This window comes from Rhipicephalus sanguineus, chromosome 10 (genome assembly GCF_013339695.2).
Source record: "Rhipicephalus sanguineus isolate Rsan-2018 chromosome 10, BIME_Rsan_1.4, whole genome shotgun sequence".
In the NCBI taxonomy this organism is placed as follows: domain Eukaryota; kingdom Metazoa; phylum Arthropoda; class Arachnida; order Ixodida; family Ixodidae; genus Rhipicephalus; species Rhipicephalus sanguineus.
Window position 1 is genome coordinate 33,834,280 of NC_051185.1, and position 5,795 is coordinate 33,840,074.

General features: G+C 49.6%; 1 non-coding gene across 1 annotated transcript; it reads right to left on the minus strand.

The window, feature by feature from the left end:
• Nucleotides 1-209: 209 nt before the first annotated feature.
• Trnak-cuu (transfer RNA lysine (anticodon CUU)) lies at nucleotides 210-283 on the minus strand. Its single transcript has one exon. It is a non-coding gene; the product is annotated as a tRNA-Lys (tRNA).
• Between the last annotated feature and the right edge of the window lie 5,512 nt (nucleotides 284-5,795).

The window sequence follows — 5,795 nt, forward strand, 5'->3', positions numbered from 1 at the left end:
AGCAGAGAATAAACGAGCTGGCCATCTCCGTCGCACGACGGGTGCATGCGGCAATATCGCGCCGCATGCGAAGCTTAACGAAAGCCTTAACAAAAACCAGCATAATGAAGCGAAGGAAGGTTTAGGTGGCGTTAATTGTACTGGTTTTAAATGTAGTGCAATAATTGGCATTTAAACGTGAAGAAAGTAAAATGGACGAAAGGACAACTTGCCGCTGGCAGAGACCGAACCTGCGACCTTCGGATTAAGCGCCCGATGCTCTTACCAACTGAGCTACAGCGGCGGCCGTCCCCTCGTCCACTCATCGAGTATTTATGAGCATGCAAAACATGGGAGTGTTAGTCAGTGCCGCTCTTGGCGATGAGGGCGAGTGTGCAACAATCTTTGTTTGTGCCAGATGGCGTCACGTAGCCCGTGAACCCTTAGCGAGTGGGCAGCTGACCAATAGGCCTTCGTATACTACCTGAACGCCTCAAGACCCTCGCTATGAATGAATGAAGGAAGGGATTTTTCGAAGGCTCCTTTCCTTGTCTGACACACCCTTAACGAAAACCAGCAGGCAATGAAGCCAAGAAAGATATATAGGGGGTGTTAATTGTACTGTTTGTAAGTGTAGTACTATAACTTTGATATAGACGTGAAGAAAGTAAATTGGACGAAAAGACAACAAAGCATTCGCCTAAGAAGGCTCGAAGGCGAAAGCTTTCTGCTCTTAACGTGGTGTTATAATGCCTCTGAGATCGGACGCACCGAAAGCTTTCTGCACCTCACGTTGTTCTGCACCGCCTCCGGGATCGGCCGCCTTTAATCAAGCGATGATGTCACTTGATGTCGTCATGATTACGTCTTAATGAGGTAAAATATTTTCGTAGCTTGTGGCATGATGATTACATCATAAGGGGACACGTCACTCGTGTTGACGGGTGACTTTTCGGTTTTGATGAGGTTTCAAAGGGTTTTGCAATAAAGAAGGTCGGAGAGGGGGATAGGAAAAGACGACTGCCGATTTCTCCCGAATGGACAGGCCGAACGGAGCCGTCTACGTGAAGCCGGGGCCAAAGGATGCCGGGACGATTAAGCCGGGACCAAAGCCGGGGCCACGCAAAGCTAGGCATAGGAGAAGGTCGAAACCTCACCCACCTCCTCCCACCCCCTCGCACCAAACGTCCCAAACGCTTTCGCACCAAACAAAAAACATCAAATACACAAAACACAGAAAGAACACCAAGCACATAAAACATCAAATACCAAGCGCACCAAACGACTACGCACCAAACACATGCTAACGCAGACGCCCCTGCGGGGCACCTGAACCGCCTAGAGCTGAATGCGCAAACACACGGCAAGTGTTCGAGCGCTGCCGTGGAATAGTTAATAGAGAGTTTGTGAATTGGGGCTCAAAGGATATTGGGCCCCCACGACACTTGCGAGCCGCCAGGGCGCATGCGCAGAACCCCCGCCACTCTGGGGCTCTTGCACTCGCGTTGTTCCAAGACCCACACATCGAAAACTAGCGTGGGTCCCCAGGGCGTCTTGGGTCGCCATTGAGACGACGCAGACGCAGCGCGGGCCATGACACAGTATCGCCCGCGTCTCGCATAATTTTAATTTTGCCGTGTGTGGCGCCCCGTGCATTTGACCCAACGCAGCCAGCGTTTGACCAGGTTCTCAAACTCTGCTGGTCCTCCGAACGCAAGAGCGGCCTACCCAATGCCGCTTGGGGACCCAGTGTCTTGGGTCCCCAATTCTCAAACTACTTTCTAATAGAGAGTCTGAGAATTGGGGACCCAAGACACTGGGTCCCAAACGCGAGCTGCGTTGAGTCAAACGCACGGGGCGACACGCGTGGCGAAATTAAAATCATGCGAGACGCCGGCCATACTGCGTCGTGGCCCGCGCTGCGTCTGCGTCGTCTCGCTGGCGACCCAAGACGCTTTGGGGACCCACGCTAGTTTTCAATTTTTGCGTCTTGGGTCAACGCGGTCGCAAGGGCCCAGGAGTGGCTTGGATTCCGCGCATGCGCCCTGGCGGCTCGCAAGTTTCGTGGGTCGTCAAGCTCCTTGGGGTCCCATTTCTCAAACTCTCTAATAGGGAGTTTGAGGGTTGGGGATCGCTAATAACTTTTCCCTTCGTCGATGCCGGCAATTGGGCCTTCACCCATGCGCTTAGCAGTGCGACACTTCTGCTGCTTCAGGCAACAACAACGGTCACACACAAAACAATCAAATGCAACAGTGAAAGGCAACAGTGAAATGAAAAGTGACCTTGACAAAAGATCAGATTTCCATATGGGAAACGGCTGAGCTCATGATCGACAGAGCACCGACTATAGGAAAACAGCGCATAAAAACACGCGTGTGACCGGAGCGCCTTCGAGAGCCTTATTTGTACACACCCGCATTTCTGTGCACTCGCCGGTGCCGGGTTTTTCGCGAACTATGCCTCCGCCACCGAAATCTGTAACTCCTAAAAGCTTTGCTTAAAGATTGGGCGATTTAAAGTTCTAGACACCCTCTAGCGGAAGGGCTGTAGATAGTCCGTTGAAGCCTCAAGACACACGAGTTGATCTTCAGAATGAAGACGTGTACATATATTTACGAAAACGGTAGGCGATTCTCTGTACTATGCATTCTGCGCTCGCAGAGCTCTAAGCTATCGTCGTAACGAAACAACCTTGTGCATGTAGCGTGTCGTTGGAGCCGAAAGTACGTGCATTTCAAGGTGCCACTCATTTGTTCTAGCAACAAAACCGTAGCAAGGTGACTCTAATACTATTCAATAATTAAGTGCACAGAAAAATTATGCATTTCAATATTTTTGTGCCATTACATCACATTCCTAAGAGAGAAACAAACTTTTATGCAAAAATCTTGCAACCAGACGCTGAAGGGTAGAATTAGGCACAAATATCGCCATTGTAGAGGGTGCCCCGCGTAATTCTTGCCAGAGCTTAAAATTATGACGGCGCGCTTCATCACGAGGCGACCAAATGCATGTTGGTGCTGACTATGGCATGGAGTAAAATTACACTACTTGTTGCGTTCTACTTAGTTGCTTAGTTAAGCAAGCTCAATTAACTGATTAACTTGAAAAGCATCGAAGCTGGGCAGAAAAATCTAATTAGAAAGCTGTAGATCGGTTTTCAAAGCGTGCAATTAGACAGTTCCTAACCTCCTATCCATTAGGTATTAGTGCTTTTCAGCTTACTGAAGGTGAACGGCAGTTACTAAAAAATACCTGATGGCACGCCTGCTTGCACGTGGTATTGCACTGCTCTCTGACATCGTGACATGAAATCGTCGCTTGGTCAGAGGTAGGCCGATTATGAAGGCATTGCTAAGCAAGGTGAGCTGCAGAATGCTTGCAATGCCTCCGATACAGCACGCAGGGCAAAATCAGGTTAGGTGCGGAAAGCTTACGGAAAGCTTGCGAGGGGGGGGGGGGGCATTGATTTATCGGCTGAGAAGAAAGGGAATAGCAGAACATGGCTTTCGCCTTCGAGTCGCCTAAGGCGAATGCATAAAGAACCCTTTAACAGCGAAGCTGATCTTGCTCGGCGTAAAATGTGTGACCATGTCCGAAAACTATCATCATCATGAACGGGTATGTGTCACAGAACTTGGGTAGATCCCATTGCTCACCGCTACGGCGAGGTCTGAATAATCCTGAGAACGAGTACACACAGAGAGAGAGAGAGAGAGAGAGAACGAAAGAGAGAAACAAACAGACGGAAATAACGATATAAAGAAAGAGGATGAGAAATATTCTTGCCGAAGAAGAAGAAGAAACATTTATTTATGTCATGGCTTGGAGTGGTTAGGGTGGGTGGTGCCCCTCTTCCAGGGCCCCTCTGGCTACAGCGAAAAAACTTTGTTCACGTGGCGAGATTCGAACAGGCGTCCACGCAGTGGGGAGCAGGAGGGCCCCCTTTCCTCCCCTAATCATCCACAGGGCGGTGCCAATTCTACCCCGCACCTTAATCAGTTTGACCTTTGTGATCTTTAATGGGCAGGATTACAGCCATGCACGTTATTTGATGATTAATGGTGGCCGGGGGCCCCTGATGTTACATTCAAAAGTATGTGTACTTCACACCTTTACTCCTGAAAGCCGGAAACCAATGACAGGCCGTTGTGAGAAGCACATTAGCACTTCATTTCAATTTTTGCATTCATTGCGGAGCATGACTTTCTTTTCCGAATCAAACAATGGGAAGGGGGGGGGGGGCAGGGAGATTTACACTTCTCCCCCCCCCTTGCACTCATTTCCCTGTCTGCGAAATGGGGGCAAGCGATGCTCAGAGAGGGTCTGCTTGACCTGCTGATTTTGTTTACTTTTTCTATCTTTCTTTTGCATTTCGCATGTGCTCCTTCCTGATGTAAGCGTTCAGATTTATTATAGGGAGCGGCCGTCCTCGGAAAGCCGTTTTCGGGCTAAATCGACATTGCTTCTTGCATCCTTTTACCTGTCTTCATCTGTCTTCAGCTCGGCCCAACGAAGCGACCATCCCGCGATCCCGAAAACGCGGCTTAGGAACTGAATTTTTGCGAAGTCCGAATTCTCTTGATATGTGCAATTCCTGATATCCACCTTACGTGTCGTCCAGCACATCGCTTTTAGTCCACCAAAACGAAATATTTCAATGAAGTGTACTGCAATTACATCGTCAGTAGAACGCATTAGTATGGCTCAGTTCAGTTCACATTGGGCAGGCATGGGCGCGTGGCCTAGTGGTCAAGGTACTCTGTTTCGGAAAGAGGACACCAGGTTTCAAACCAGAGCCCCGGGAAGATAATTAATTTAGTTTTATTATTTATGTGGTGCGCGCCAGCTGTGAGTTAGGAGTCGTTGGGTGAGCGCGTCACGGGTTTTTTGCCGCTGCGGTGGGTTTTCTGCGGGATGAATTTAAAAATAAATGTTGGAGCGGAATCTGTCGCAACGCCTCACAGACAAAGGTGAAGCAACGGTTTGCCTCGGCTTTGTCTCGGAATCGTGCTCTTTACGGGGTGTGCCCGCTTGGAGATAAAGTGGTTTTACTCTGTAAATATAAACGTTAAGCCTATTTTAAAATCAGAGATCATTGTTCCTGTCGAAAGTAACCCACCGAGAATACTATTGCTGACATGATCTCTAAAAAATGCCTGGAGGTTGCGTCTTCTTAACGAAACTTGTAACACAACAACACACGTCGAGCACTTTATCTCCCCAAAAATTAGCGATATTAAACTGGCATGGCATGCAAGGAAAACGCTGCTTTTTCTTCGCTAAGCACTAACAGTTTATCTTGACACTGGTAAGATGGCGGATTCTTATGTTCACTTTTGTGGCCTAACTTCCATTCCAGCATTTCTTAAGTGCAAAGGGCGCACAGACCGAAGGTAAACAGCGGTATGACCACGTAATTCCAAGAGAAAGAGCCGCCGAGCATCGCCGCTAGGGCTACAGCGGCCGCCACAATCCCGTCGTCGGAAAGTTTCTGAGGGTTTCGCCGCCAGGGGCGCTCCACACAGCAGTAAATAGGAAGGCGCCGACAGGCGGAAGGTCTTTCACGCCATGGGCGCCTCTGAGGAAGTTCGCTGACAACGACGCCGCGCGCTCGCCCGATAACGGCAATGCCGACGAAGAGCGGCGGTCGCCGTCAGGGCTGAGCGAGTAGAGTACAGGACACAGCAGCCGAACGGCAACAACGTAAGGAAAATCCCAAGGTGACAACCAGGGAAACGCAAGTGGAACGCCGGTGTCGAGTCGATCCAGAGGTGCGCGCGCGAGAAAATGCTGCGAAAAGAGAAACCGAG